This window comes from Dermacentor silvarum, chromosome 7 (assembly GCF_013339745.2).
Source record: "Dermacentor silvarum isolate Dsil-2018 chromosome 7, BIME_Dsil_1.4, whole genome shotgun sequence".
Lineage (NCBI taxonomy): Eukaryota > Metazoa > Arthropoda > Arachnida > Ixodida > Ixodidae > Dermacentor > Dermacentor silvarum.
Genome location: NC_051160.1, coordinates 128581162 through 128597872, shown reverse-complemented (window position 1 = coordinate 128597872; position 16711 = coordinate 128581162).

The following is a 16711-nucleotide window of genomic DNA, read 5'->3' as shown; positions in this document are numbered from 1 at the left end:
ATCAATTCGGTGCTTGTCGTGTATCAGCTGGACCCTGTTTCCGCTATCTTTATCGGCCTTCGCAATATTCCAAAGCAACTTGCGTTTCCGCCGCCTGTCTGCGCAGTAATCACCCTGGATAGAAATATTTGTCCCTTTTAGCTTGCGTGCATTTTGCATGAGTGAATGTTTTTCCGCTAGTCTGAAAATACACGATAATTGGCTTGCCCTCAGAACTCTTCCCTAGCCTATGTATTCTAGCCACCGACGTACAGCTCAAGCCCATTTTTTCCAGAAACACTTTGTTTATAACTTTTTCGCGTAAGAATGATGCGGTTTATTGGGAATTTCTAGAATGCCAAAAACTATCAGATTTGACCGCCTGTTGCGATCTTCCAGGTCGATCAGTTTGGCTTGCTGTGATTTGAGTGTCTCTTCCATTTTGCCTACAGTTGCAACCAAGTCAGCAGCTGCGCTCGTATTTGTTTTTACGTGTTCTTCCAACTGAGTGAAACGCTTCTCAAAACTAACGAGAGCTTTTTCCGTACTTTCAAGGCAAGTTTTTCAGGTCGATATATCATTTCTTATTGCCGGTTGTCCATCCATCAATGATTTAAGCATTTCTTCAACAGTTGGCCCAGGGTTTTCCTTGACGTCGCCACACATCATCAATTTGCAAGAACAAAAACAATCATAAGCTATACTTATAAAAAGTTTGGGGCACGGCAGAACCACTAAAAATTGATTATCACTACGTAATGAACAGTTGTGACCAACCCGTACGAAGAAAACGCATCGCATGGTGAATGACCTGCGCCAAGCGCTTTCGCCGTGCCCACTGAAAATCCTCGGGTCTGGTAGAGACTTTATAAAGGTAGAGGCTGGTGACGTCACGAATGTAAGCGCTATGCTTTGAAATATTCTTGTTGATTTTCTCAGAATCCATCTTTTTGCGATTTCTTCAAAAGCGAACATTTATAACTTTTTCCCTAATACAGATTTTTTGGAAACTTGGCACAATTTTTTTGACATTATTGGGTGCGCAAGGAACTTCAAGTAAAATCATGCTACAAGTTTTGATATGAGTGCCTTTTACACGAAGGCACACCCAATGGAAGCACACATGTTTTTGGTTATTTCATCACTATGCTTCGAGAATTCATCTGATCTCAGAAATTTTGGTTCATTGCACAGATCAAAGCCTCCCCTATACTACTGCCAAAAATTGGGTTTTTTATCGAGTTAAATTAGAGTTATGACTGTTGGCGTGAGACCCACATTTATTTAGTTTTTCAAATAATAAAAATGTTGAAAAAATAATGCCTACTTTAAAAGGCTCACATGGGCCTAAAAAGTGTGCTTTATGACGCAGACCAATAATTTGTATTGTTTGTCCTTTTTTAAACTTTTTTTCCCAGCACTTGGCCTCATACCTTAAGCTTAGTCTGTTATGAATAGCCAATCAACGGCTAATTGATAATCGATCAATTATCAATAAATTCCGGAAAATGCTGGGGATGACTTGGTAGTACTTAGCCTAGCCCAAATACGTGGCCAACACCTTGCGATAGCCAATCGATAGCTATTAAATAGATAATCGATAATTGATCAATTATCTATAAATTGCGGGAAATGCAGGGGATGACTTGGTAATGCTTAGCCTTTCCAAAGGCCAAGACTGGGTAGGTGCCCATCAGCTCCGCTGTCGCTTTAGCATTGCACCTCCAGTGCAAGCTACGCAATTTCTTTATTCAGTATTAAGGTTCATAGAAAAGAAAACGATCGCCAGGCGGCGCTACTGTGCCTCCTGACAGCGCCCCCAATGTGGAAATGTCAAGCAGCGCGGCCACGCCGTGGCGCAGTCTCCACTTTGTTTTCTGAGTTTCGCCCGCGCTTTCCTTCGCTGCTCGTGCTCACGGCGCTCCTTTTTCGACGACAGCAGATCGCCTACTTTTGGAACAGCGATGCAAAAATTGCAATGCAGTTTCAAGAAGGTTGCCGACGCCAACAGCTTTTTTCATGGCCGCAACCTCAAGAAAGGGGAGCGTACGCTTCCACGCATATGCTGTTGAACAAATTGTCTACGGTGATGTGACAGTGAAAGCCAAGTGCCTGTCGCAGGTGTCCGACAAGATCGTATATGACGTCGAGTTGGAGTTATACACCGAGTTCAGTAATTTAGTCACTTTTATTTCTCCATGATACAGTCACAAAGCGGTCATGCATGCTTGCAGAGATGTGCAGAGACGGTGACGATTGCCATTGGTTTCGTTGGTAGCTGGGCGCGCGCACAGCTGCTCTCATTTCGGCTTCCAGGGAGTGGCATCAGCACTGTTAGCACAAAACAGATGCATTAGGCATCAACAAGCATGGCACTATACGAACGAGAATCACCCTGGGACCAGCAGCACGAGCGCAGGTATTACCAATACATGCCTCATCAAAGCAAATCTATAGTTTGTCGTCGGGCGAATGCCCCCGCCGCAGCCAAAGTAAGCTCGCACCGATGGCCGGCAATTACACGAAACGTGCAAGGTGGCAGTTATCTTAAAGGATGCTCGGATATTGCGAACCTAGAAAGCGTGGCCAAGCTACAAACATAACGCGCACGTCTCGATGGGCTGCTTTCCGATCTGCCGCTTACCGACCATGAAGTCATTATGAGGCAGGCTGTAATGGGGGGTCTCAAGAATAATTTTGACCACCGTAGGTTCTCTAGCGCGCACAAAAATCAAAGTACACGGTAAAAAGGGTGTTCATTCTTGCATTTCGCCCCCATCTAACCGCGGCCGTGAATCGAGCTCGCGTCGTCGAGCAGCGGCGCAACACGTATGCATTTACCGCCAAGCTAACATGGCGGATGACACTGTACGATTCAACTATATGACATGAGTAAACAAACGACGGTGCGTTAAATACAGGCATATTGTCACCTGTAGTAGTGGGAATAGGGCAAGCGCAGAGCGCAGCAAGAAGAAAAAAGTGCGCGTGCTAACCGCCCCGCTCGATTGCTAGCTCTCGCCGCCGTTTTCTCCAGAGCCCAGCCGCTCTCATTAAACGTCGTCAGCCCCCTTTTGTAGACGCGTGGCAATATCACTATTGCGTTTTTATCGAGCGGCCGGGATATTGCACGCGAATGCGACTTACTTGACTCGGCGCATTGCAGTTATCCATGCTTGTAGTCTGTTCTTCTCGTACCTCCTCCCAGGAAATATGTAGAGCTTCAAGGGTGCTTTCGACCTTTCGTGTTTTGGAGGCTGTGTGGCAAACACCAACACAGCAGCATGGCGTGCCACCTCTCGTGGTTGATGACGTCGCGCTCGCCATCGCGAAAACAACGCCCACGAGCGCTCGTGCCGTACGTAACACCAGCGCGCGCTGGCACAGGCACGACCTTAGACACTCTCATTGGTCCGCTAGGGGCGACACAAGCGGCGCTTGTGTCGCACCGGAAATCTTTAGGTTGCCTCGTCTATATCATAGATATATTCAGCCCGCTTAAGCCATGTGCGTTGTGTGCGTGAATGGGCAGTGTCGGCAGAGGAGTCCATTGATCCAGCAAAATAAAAATAATAAATACATAATTACATCAATAAAAAAGACTGAATAAAAACATAATGGTTATACACGCTTATGCAATAAACTCTTATGCAAAGCTTATAAAATGCGCGCAGGAAAGTGTAGGCGAACGCAGAGAACAAGAGCAAGAACCGCCTCGATGACAATAAAAGGCTGCGTTTATAAATGTGTGGGTTGCACCCAAGTTCCCAGGAACGTTTCCCTGTTACACGGTGGTGAATGGGGAGGCACAGTATGAAGTTTATTAAATTCAGATAGAATATAAAAAGTGCGAGTTCTTCGGCCATATTTCTTAAAAATCCGGGGCACTCATAATGCTATATTCTTCTGACGGGGCGTGTTTTAAGACTATAAGATTTAAAAGCAGTAGAAATGTAGTTTCCTTGAACGACAGCGAGAATATATTGTCTGCTAACATCAAGCATGCTGAAACGGCTTATAATAGTCACATAGTTTTTAAGGCGAAATCCTTTAATGGCTCATACTCACAGCGTTTGACCGTCCGTCCGTCCGTGCCCTGGAACGGTTCCAGCTGTGGCCTTCCCCCTCACACTCTCTCAGCAATCACGTGATTACACAGAGATGCATAGCAACATTTGCGCCGCCACAGCTGTGGCCTCTCCCCCTTACCCTCTCTCAGCAATTACGTGATGGCGCAGCGGCTGCGTCCGACCGTCCTCTGTTCCGTGGAACGGTGCCAGCTGTGGCCTCTCCCCCTCTCACTCTCTCCACAATAACAAAAAAGAAATGACACACTTTGGCATTTACAAAGTGTCCTTAAATTTTTTTCATCGTGGTACTGCGTGCTGTAGAATAAATGTGCTGCAATTTAATAAAGAATATTATTCAATGTCCTTAATTTGTAGCGAGAAGCTTGTCCATAAACTGTTAAACCATATCGCATAACTGATTCACCGACACCATTGTAAACCATGCATATACCAGACACATCGCATACAGATCGCAAGGCATAGAAGTAGGCACAGACATGTCTTAGACGCTTCGATGTGTGCTTAGACGCTTAGAAATTCGATGTGTGCGCCACAAGATAACGTGTCATCCATATACTAACCGAAGTATTTTAAACTTGAGACTGGTTTTAGCGCTGGGCATGAGCGAACATTGCGTGTACTATCGTGCAGAAAAAAAGATTCAGATGCCGTAATTGTATTATATGGTCTATGAAAGCCTGAGGAGTTTGTTTTAGATTTATTTTATGTGTATTTGGTTCCAGGCAAACCAAAATCTAAACCGCATTCAGTATCCTTTAGTAGAATGCGGACCCCTTCATAAAAGCTTGTACATGGTAATACAATTGCGGTTTCATCAGCATAAAGAAATACCTTCGATGTGAAAGAGAGACTGGCGAGGTCATTTGGGTACAGGTTAAACAATTGTGGTGCAAAAACTGAACCTTGGGGTACTCCCTAGCTAAGGCGTAGCGATTCGCTACACTCACTGTCGATTTTTACGCACTGTACTCCGTCGCGAAAATAGTTTTCAAGGAATGTTATGTAAGGGCCTCTAAAACCAAAACATTCAAGTATCTATAATAGTATCTTGTGAACAATTTGTATTATTTGTTCCTAATGTCAAGCTTATTTTATTTAGGTTACTTAAGATTTGATTATCCAACACGAATCGAGATAAATAGCTTGCGCTAATCAAAAAATTAAATATTTATTTACTTTTCCACAAAATATCCAGTTTGCGTGGAGGTGGTTCGGCAAAAAATATACGCATATCCAATACGTGACTTACGTGACTAATGCATGTAATACAGTCGGCAATCGACCTCTGGACTACTCCGCAGTTCCTTAATTACCAACACTTGCAACTTTTGCCAGGACAATGACACTAATGAAAGCAGCGAGCATTAGGTTACCAGATGCACGTACATTGTTTTCGTTAAATGACAGGACGTTGATGCTACAGCACCATACATTTTTCTAAACGGACGCAAGCATAGTGCGACTGGGAAAACAAAGGAAAATCGTGACAACAAACTTTCATACAGGTTGCCTGAAAGCTAACCATTCTTAATAAATTACTGCAAATTTATTCTTATATTACTGCAAATAATTTATCGAATCGATTGTCCAGTGCATTTACTCAGATGATGGTATCTCCATGCACTAACTGCAGCTCCCCACAGAGGAATAGTTCGTAACCATTTCCACATAATGGTTTTTCTCTCCCATGGGACTCAAATATTTGAAAGGAACGCACGTTCGACATTTTCATATTGTGAATTAGAGAATCGAATTCAAGTGCCATTGCAGAGACTACGTGATTAGTGTTCTAAATCTCAAGCATTTATATATTTATTTAATTATTTATTTATTTATTACCCTAAGGGCCAAAGGTATTAAAGAGGGGAGTGGGTTACAGCAAATGAAAATAAAACAAAATAGTAAATTTGTACATTCCTTATTTTTATTCTGTTTAGACGTCTTCCTTAGCATTGTTGAAGGTATAGTTTTAAATTGCCCACAGCACAGGCGTGTTAACAGTCTGAATGTGATAATGGAAAACAAACTCTGATAATGAAAACAAACTCTGAGTGGTAGCTCTACTACTCCAGGTACAGAGTCAGACAACACCTGGTTCTGTAACTCTGACCTTCAAGCTCAGCCAAGGTCAAACTGGGACTTAGCCTGCCACTACCTGCGGCTGCTGCGTACGCCGCATGGGCGCCCGTACCTTGAAAGCAATCTACGATGTGGACAAAATGCGCGGTCACGCGGGCCTCATCTTCAAAGCGATCTGCGATGTGTACAAAGTGCGCTTAGTGTTGGTAGCTTCATATTGGCTGTGCTTTCGACGCTTAGTTCCCGTTGAAGCGATACGCAGCATGAAGGTCAATTCGCTCACTGCTGCTACCGCGCCGAGCAGCGTCTGTGTCTTTTCCCAAAGCAAGCAAAATCGTGCTATCGCTTGACAAACTTGGTTTAACCGCGTTCAACCACGGCAAATTTATTGATAAGTCAATCAAATTTCAAGTTGTTTATTTTCCTTTACTATCTGCTGTCCAGATCTGCTATCTGCTATGCTATCAATGCAGTCTTGTCGCTGGTCAACGCTTGACTGTTTCGCATTCCTTGGCAACACGCAAGTGAGCAACGAATCTTCATAGTGATCACGCGGGAGTTGTCAGTCCTAATTTTCTGAAACCGGTTATTATAGGACGTCTAATCTCTCTTTCCTTTCCCTGCTTCCCTTCTACTGCCTGTTTAGCACCGCTTCTCCGCCTTCTATATTTCAACGTGCTATGACGGCCGAGGGCCTTGGAGAACCCTGTTTTGGTAGGTTAGGGAGCCTTCTAGACAAAAAAAAAAATATGAGAGCGAATAAAATAGAGATGCCCGGACCCTGGCGTGCGCAATACCACGGCGTGGGTGACGGATCGGTTTTGGCAAACCGAAGGAGTTCTCGCATGTTGATGACACAACCCAGAATGATACTTCAATATCAGTCGCAGAAACTTGATATTCCTTTTCACTGCCACGGAATTTACAAAGTAGAACTTGAGCGAGCGGCTTGCTAAACTGCTGTTGCGCGTAGCATGTACAGGGTCGACCACATCTAACACTCTTAGCACGGTAACGTTTTATGGTAACCTATAATTGCAAGTAACGTATAACATAAAGGTTACTCGTGACTAAAAAAACTTGATCTTGTGTTTTCGTGAATTTCCGTCGCGGGCTAGAGGTTACATGTGGCGAAGCGTATATCTTAAAGGTTACTGCAACGCCAAATGTCTTGTAACCTTTAGATTGTAACTTCTAAAGGATTTGCCATTTGTGGCTTAGGGGACCTACTGTATGATTGGAAGTTTTATTATTGTGTCGTATTGCTATCCTGATGTTGTGTTTTTAGCCGGGACTAACCTATACGATATGTTTGTGCGCCCAAGGGAATGACGCTGGTTTGACTAGATTAATATTTTATGATACCACTAGGTTCTTCAGTTTCGCATGTAAAAAAAAAATAATCTTGCACGAGCGTATGCTCAAGAGAACAGCAGCAATTCATTCGTCACTGATCTCTTCTGCATACGTGCACATTATAATCTAAAGGAAGCCACGAGAAACAGTGACATACATACACCGAGAATATTGTGGCAAACGATTTTGTGGCATGTAATCATCACTAACACGTTTCAATGTGATGGAAAGCCCCCGCTACGATACAGCATTTTAAGCTGTGGTATAAAACACAGACTTGTGCGCTGCACAAAACCTGAAAGCAGATGCCTTATGGTGATTGAATATCTATTTGTACCCAATATTCTTTTTTTTCCCTTGTGCATCAATGCACCTTATATTCCGCGTTTGTTTATATTCTCCTGAAACGCGACACCCCACTAATAGCGGGCGCACACTGAAGCCGCACGTGGGCGCACGCTAGAGTAGTCTAAAAGCTCGACGACGACAGAATCAAAGCTTCGAGCTGGCCGAATACTAATCTGCAGGGCGAGAAAGATGCTTCGTAATCAGACTTACTTGTACATTGCAACTGAATGTTTTGCCACCGGCGCTTTCTTTTTCTTCCTTTCTTTCTTCTTTGTATTTTGATGTATAAGAGGGAGTGTTCCTAAATTACAGCAAATGTTGGGTTCATTAGAGAACGCCAGACACGCACCAATTTTGCCCGCTCACTAACACGCGAGAAAGACGCGCTACATTCACAGACAGCAGGCGACAGCCGCTCCAGTGAGTCTCGTAGAGAGATGACGTGCGCTCACGGTGGGAGGCCACAATGGCGGCCGGCCAAATGAGCAGGGAGAAACATACAATACAAACGAAAAGCAACATCCTGAAACATTAGAATATTAGCATCTTGATTATATGTCCTGTGATACTTTGACGGAACTGTAGTTTGAGTATTATATTTAGTTGCGCTAGATGCGGGGCATAATCAAACGCTTCACCTCAGCCACACATGAGCGCCGTCATATCTCCTCTTCATTGCGCAGCTCCGCGATGCATGCCCGGAAGAGTATGGCCGTGTGTCGTTTTAAAACGGTCGTGTCGCGCTTTGTTTCATCGCTTTACCCACGTTTTACGCTCTCCGATTTGGTGGCGTGCGCTTACCAAGCGTATTGTGTGTCTGAGTCACCGTGACGAGTGTAACAGTTACCAAAAGGACTCCTAAAGCTCGCGCCGCTGAAAAGAAGCCGTGACGCCGGACGTGGAGCACGGACATGTTTGGCGTGCTGCGTGGCCGCTGCGCGAGAACGCATTGCCGATGGCCAATGTAAAGGTCTTCGCTTACCTGGAGAGTGGTGAGCATCGTTTGTGTTGTGACTGCTGTATGAATGCCGAAGACAGCAATAATGTGACCTAGTGTAAGCAATGCTCCTGTTCAACTATCTATTTGCTGGTGTGTGTCTGTCGTAGATTTCACCGTCAATTCTTGCCATGCTCGCACTGTTTCAGTTTTATTAAGTGAACTACTTGCTTGCTTCATAAACACTGTTGTTTTAATATTTTTTATCACTATCAGTCACCGTGTTGGTTATTCTTAAATCTCAAGTTATTTGCACTTTGTGCGGACGCACAACATTGACCTCATGCACGGAACTGGTTTTGTGCGATATTCAGTTTGTAATCACTTGATATTGCATTTTGACTGTAACTGTCACATTATTGCGGTGTTGTTTTTTGTACTTGTACTGGAGGGGAGTACGCTAACTGACTTGAGAATTCATTTTCGTTCAGTTTTGTAATCTTTACTTTTTATTCTTACCGACATTATCCTAGACAGAAGAGTATATTCACCTTAGGCGTTTTAATTATTTGTTCTGTGGTAGTTTTTCATCTGTTTGTGTTTATTTGTGTCTCTTTCATTACATGTTAATAGCTGTTGTTTGGGCATGCGACGCTAACACATACTATGAGATTGTAATATTATTGTTTCTGTCGTTGTAGGCCCACTACAAAACGTCAAGAGATCTGAAAATTAGCAACTGACATACTAACAGCAAGAGACATGATTGTGCTCGAAACAGGGATGATCGGCCCTCTCGTGGAAGTCTAAAACTTATATGTATTTGTATTTTAACATATTGTACACGAACCTTCAACATTTCTCCTTTTCTTTTTTTGCCCTATTCTCTGATGCTGTAGAAATTTGTGATGCAGCAGCGCTGTACTCAAGGTTTTTTTCATTACTGCTTCATGCCGTGGAGAAGAAAACAGACCAAGGAAAAATGTAATTTTGCTTGTGAAGGGGGAACTTTGAGTTACCTTGTTTTGTATATGCAATAAAGTAAACATGACATTTCACTAAATGTTTTGTGTCAGCTTTCCTTCTCACAGCTGCTACTCACATCATTTTCAGAATCTGGGTGCTTGCCGTGTCATACCGATATACTTTTTTTTCGATACAAAATGTTGCATGCAGAAATGCGTATTCATTCTGAATTATGCCGCCTTTTCAGATGTGCTTTCCACTCGTGCAAAATAATTATTAGAAATCTCTCATTATCATGTGATGACGCATGATACTTTTTGCAAAAACTTTTAACATGGTCCCAGCAAAGAAAAATGTGGGGGACGAACTTTATACAATGCCTTCACCAGAATACAAAAGCAACATACTGTGTATTTCATAAATTATTTTGTGTCTTGCACATTTAATCCAAAATTACCAATTATGTGCCAGCTTATTTCAAAACGTACACTGTCTTGATGCATTGTGCATTCTATACTAATTCCTGCAAGCTGCTTGTGTAAATGACCTGCGCTGTAAAATAGCAGTGGCAAAGGTTTATACGTTGTTAACCAGTCTGTCCATGAATATTAAAAAAAAAGATAATTTCATACGAAATGTTGATTTCTGCTGAACAAGTTTTATAATCGCAACAGAATTTCAATAATAATCATTAGTACGATGGCGCCAATGTTTGACTGATTAGCATGTAAATAAACAATCGTGGTTAACAGCAGAGCTGGTTCAATCACAGCGCCATATCCGTTGCTGAGAAGCATTCTGCCACAGAATATCTCAAAAACACATACTGTGAACTCCCATAAATGCATTGCTGTTCCAGTTGAGATATTTACAGAATTTTGCAGCAAACATGCCATAAATGCATTGCTGTTCCAACTGAGATATTTACAGAATTTTGCTGCAGTTGTGCAAAGAATACTGAAAACGCAACGCACTTCATTGCAGATTCAATTTCTCGAAATTGGTGCCAGGCACAATTATGGCAAATCGGTATGCTTCAGTAGTGGCAGCCTTCAATATGCAATAATATGTGCCCAAAGAATGAAAAAGCTAATTAGTAAAATTTTCTTCCCAAATGGTGAGTATCGCGCAAAATGCTGTCTGTCGCCATTATGAAGTTTTCAGCATAAAATGTCATTTTGTCTTAAAACCTGAATATTTTTTGGTTTTAGACATGAGTCATGTCTAAATTAGGGCATAACCCCTGCGGCCATATTTAGGAACATTTTTTTCTGTAATCTTTCGTATAGGCATCCAGTCTTGCACGTTTTCACCCGCACGTCCTTTTGCGCACGCAGATGAATTTTGTGCATTGCTCCTTCAGCCATCCTTGAACTTCACTGCAGGGCACTAGCGTAACTCACTGAGAGCTACAGAAAAAGTGTATTTCGGAAGATCAGCCGAATTTCAACAACTTTTCGTTAGCTGCGTCGAAAGGATACCTTTTTCCGATGACATAAGCTTTTAGCACGCTTAGTCGTAAATTGCCTGCTAAGTTATAGCAGTGATTTAACCTTGACCAAAGCGCAAATATAACGCAGCCGAGAAGTTAGGACTAAGTGCCTTAAACCTATATTTTCAGAAGAGTGCATCCTCCTGCCGTTGGTAACCGAAAGTTGTAGAAATTCGGCCGATCATTTGAAGGAGAATTTTTATTAAGTTCTGTTCAGTGAGTTACGCTAGTGCATTGCGTTGAAGTTTGGTGGTTGGCCGAAGAATCAATGTCCTAAATTCATGTACATGCACAGAAGGACGCACGTGCGAAGCCTTGCAAGACTATGCCTATACGAAAGGTTACATACAAAAAGGCTACGCGTACCTATACTAAAGGTTACTATATAGTAACTTTTAGTAGGTACACGTAGCCTTTTATTTTATAGGTTCACGTTGGTGAGAGTGTACCCTTCAATAAAGGTTACTTAAATAAGGTTACTATGTAACTTTTTTTTATAGGTGCACAAATTTGTGAGAATATACCCCTTTAGTAAACGTTACCGTGCTAAGAGTGTAAGGTGAACACCTCATTAGTATTCAAGTCATCATACAAGCTGATTTTCAGTATATAAATCAAAAAATCATTATTGTGTTTATCGACACCATGATTACACATCGTATAACGAACATTTCACTCGTGAAGTAGAATAAATACCTTAGTTTTACCGACTTGAATACAAATGAGGTGTTCACCTTAGATGTGGTCGACCCTGTACATGTATATAAAGAAATGTGCTTTAGCCCAGCGGAACTCAGAAAGATTTCTTGCCTTGCCTCTGAAATTTTCAGCATGAAGGGCTTTCCCGGCAGCACTATTGCCTGAGACATCGCGGGTGCTGCAATGTAAGTTATATTTCTTGAAAAAAGGTGAGCTAATCGAAAGCTATCGGTCTTCCGGCTGCAGGACAGTTGCTTACAACTTACAGGCAACTCGAATATATTGGTTACTGAGGCCGGAAGTGAAATATTGACTCAACTCAAGCTGTAACAATGAACTGCACCGTTGATGTTTTATGTGTTTTGCGTGAAACGTGCATATGCCACTGTAGTGCAAACGTCATCAAAATGTGTAACTTGTGAGATCGGTGGACGTCGCAGTAAAAGGCGGGTGAAAAAAAAACAGGATGTTCTGTACTGCTAACGACCGCGCTTTTATTTGTGTTTTACTTTAACAGTTTCCTGAGTTTTCTATTCGTTCGCATGACAATATACACGGACACCCTGTCACTGATTGTAGGCTGTAAGCTGCCGTTATGCTTGATTTTCGCAAGATGCAAGTGACACAGATACCAAAGTGGTCCCATGGTTTTTCTTTGTTGTCTGTTAATCCTCGTTAAACAACCCCAGCGATTCCGGACATCGCCTTTAGTTCACAGCTTTTACACCACGTGGCGTACGGACCTTTAAGATTAGAAATTCGCGCGATGACGCACGAAGTGTACTGGACGATAACAGAATACACGTTTTAACAATAAAATAAAAATAAAAAAGGACCACGCCAACAGCTTTCACCGTCGAGCATGGACGAGCGCGAATCAGGAATAACTGATCTGATAACCGCCACGCGTATAAGACGAGCGGCCTGCTAGTCTACTGTGAATCAGCAGTTTTGCTGCTATTGATAGTCGTTTAGAGGCTCCGCCCCGCTTCGAGAAAGCGGGTGCAGAATCTTGAAAGAGCGGCCTCCGCCCCCCCCCCCCTCGTCCAACTTTTTGTCTGATCGCATCAAAAAAGCAAAAATGCCCTTTTCTCGCTTCAATTCTCGAAAGCTGATTCTAAAATCATAATGTAAGCTTGCTAAATGGTCGCGATGGGCGCATGTTTCAGGATATGCATTCGCATGATTGACACCCTTAATCTCGGTTGGCCTCAGTTTACGAGTCCATTTGCGCATTTGCGTACAGGTGCCTGATCGAGTTATGTTCACTTCCACGGAATTTCTGTTTTTCGAAGGCGAAAGCCTTAGGTGCATGGCTATATTTTCGGTGCCATTGGCAGTGACCTTGGCGAAACCGCGCCATAACGAAAATGGTCGACACCGCAAAGAGTAAAATCACGTCAACAAAAGCTCGGATTGACGTCAGTTTTCTCAGGGAGGTTCCTGTGAACAAAGTAAATTAGTGGCTTTGTAAAGACAATTTGCTACATTTCAGCCGAACACCTTTTCTAAGCTCTTGGTAAGCGACGAATGTAAATGCAGAAAATCATCTGTAACTGGTCAGTGTTGAAATACCTGCTTCACTGCACAGTGGCATAGCCAGAAATTTTGTTCGGAGAACGGGGGGCTCACGTTGCAGCGCGGCCTCACCCTTATAGAATTGGTCGAGGGATCAAATACATGAATAATAACTGCATTTCCAATGCCAATGTCATTGTATATTAGAGGCTGCAAATGAACTACTGAGTGCCACCCACTGTCAAGTAAAATATGTATTTTTTCATAAAAGAATATATTCGTATGTCCCAAAAATTGTGGCAGAAATAAGTGATATCAAAGCTTCCGCGTTTTTTTGTCTATTTAATCAGTAAAGAAAATATCACACAAACTTTAGAACATTAGAATATCATAGAATTCCAAACCAGCAAAGCAGTGCATACAGCTGGTGCGAAAAACGTAAAGGCCATGAAAAGAACAAGTTGGGCACAAATATTTTGATAAATCTTTGTCATTAAAGAACCTTGTTTACTTTTTTGTACAGTCGCGAGCAGAAGTTTGGAGACCATGGCATCAGCAAAAAATTTAAATATATTCAAGCGCAGCTGCACGGCCCCGAATTGGCTTAATACGTTTGTATTGGTCCATCACGCGCACATAGGCTTGCGCTCTTGATTTCAGCCGGAATGCCCAGGCTGCGAAGGAAAAAAATTAAATCGTGGCAGCAGAGAGGCTCGGCCTTTCTGTACCGACGTGGGAGCGGCCCGCTACGTGCTGACGCGCGTTCCGAGGGACCGTAATAAAGCTTTATCATACCATCATACCATACCTTTGGTCCACAAACTTTTGCTCGTGACTGTACATATGCAACTGCCAGGGAAAATCCTCAATGGCGCTGTCCTTCGTTGCAATAGATTTCGCATGAGCAGTTGTTACCGGTCGCGTATTGTAATTACACCGATAATATAGTCGCAGCAGTGAGTACATATAAGAAGCAGGAGTTCTGCAAGATGTAGATTAGAAATGCGAAAATAGAATGGAATATACAAATGCGAAGATAAAAGTTGATAAAGGGCACAAAAGTGTCACTGGTAACAAAATGCACTGTTTGTATACACACAGCCTCGCAACAAGATGTTTAAATATATGTATAAGTATCCAATAAATCCACGTATTTAAGCAAACGTCACTGTATGTAATGCGTCAAACAAGACAAATAGACATGTTGCACAGTCACACATAGTAGTAGCTTTACGCATAGAAAGACAGACGATCCCGGCAAGAACAAAACTATGATCGCAGAAATCGTGATATGTTCCAGAAGGACCGCCTGTTGGGCTAGTTGGTCTAGCATAGTGACTTTCAGTTTGGAAGAACAGTTTGGTTCTCCTAGAAGCTGACAAGGAAGGTGGATTTGTTGTGATGCCAAAAGGCATGTTCAATGAAAAAAAACAAGCGGCAGTGGACAAGAACTTTGTGGCTGTTTAAAAAAAGTGCAGTGAGGGTTAAGACTAAGTTCATCAAATTTTGTAAGGACTTGGAATTGAATGATCTTGCTAGTGCTATTAGAAATAGTAAGGGGAACAGTCTGAAGGTTTTCTTTTCTGCAACAACACATAAGGCAGATGTCCCTTTCAGAACCATTGTGACCGAAGGGGGGGGGGGGGGCTTGGCAAAAGAAGGTTAGTCAGTTTTTACTGAAGAGCCTTAAGTGACTCACGGTTGTGGATCCTCTCCGCGTGGGAAATCTGAAGTCGCTGAATATGTGAAACACAACGAGAGTATAGATTATGGCTTGTCTGTGGACATTGAGGACTTGTTTTATTCAGTACCTCAAGATGAGCTTTTCGCTGCTGTTAGGAAGTGCATTGAACAGAGTGGCGAATGCGATTTCCAAAACTTCCCTTGCTTGTCGGTTCATAATTTAACGCTTTTAGAATTTTATCTTAGTGTAACATTTATTGTTTTTAACCAGCAGCCTTTTCTGAAACGTAGAGGAATGTGTATTAGGTCTTGCGTGACTCCGATTCTATGCGACATATTTTTAGCTGATATTGACAGTGCGCTTGATTTGGCTTTTAATGGGGGGAAGGTATTCAAAGTGCTTAGGTATGTCGATGACTTTTTAATTCTTTTAAAGAAAGAGGACGGTTTCACTGCCCCTGGGAGTATTTTAGATGTTTTATTCAAGCTCGGCAGGGTTTGAGTTTCACTCATGAATTGCTTGGAACTGAGGGGTTACAATTCCTGAATCTCAGGCTAAAATTTAGTGTAGGCCATGTTTGCTGAGAGTAGCTCCCACGGTTAAGAAGTGTCTCCTGCTTTTTGACTCTGCTCACTCTAAATAGTAAAAAGGGCATCGCATTACAATGTCTGGATGCTGCGCTCCGTAAGTCATGCCCGCATTCAATGCAGCATAGCTTTCCCAATCAGATTGGTCGCCTTTTAGCAGCGGGATTCCCTGAGTTGCTTGTTGTTCCGGTGGCCGAGTCTATCCTGCAGAGCGTAAAGAAGAGAGCTGGAGCGGAAAGGGCTGCGACCCAGCGATGGATGGCGAGACCCGTAGCCATGCCTTATATGCATCAGGTCTCGCACAACCTGAAGAAGGTCGCGAACAGGCATCGTATTCCTGTGGTCTTCACGGCTCCTAATAAGCTATCCAGGCTCTGCCCTAGAATTTGCGGTGACAGGAAAGGAGGTTGCCAAACAAGCCAAGATAGCCGCTTCGTGGGGTGTGCGACAGGAGTGGTATACTCCGTCCCCTTGTTGTGCGGGAAGGTGTCATCGGCCAAACCGAACGGTGCATAAACGACCGGCTCAGGGAGCATGCGCTCAAAGTTAAGGAAAAAAGGACAAGTATGCACATTTGGTGGCCCACATCATTACGTGTGGTTGCGAGGCACGATTTTATGAGACCACTATCTTAGGCAAATCAACAAACTACACGGCTCGAGTGGCTCTAGAAGCATTCTACATCCACAAGAACTCAGATATTGTATAACGAAGCGTCAATTCTTTTGCACAGTGCCGAACTGAACTATTTGAACTCTGTTACCTGAGGGACATAGTACTGTTAACTTTTTTAGATTTCTTTTTATCACCTCGCATGGGAAAGGGGCGTGACACTGGTGTACGTGGTTCACCTTATAAATCGGAGGGTTTGTTGACTGAAATAAACGGTTGGTAGTAGCGCTCGTCCGCGTCTGCCGGTCTTCGTGTGTGTTGTGCGTACTTTTTTGCGCTATGTCTGAAAGTAACTCGATATGT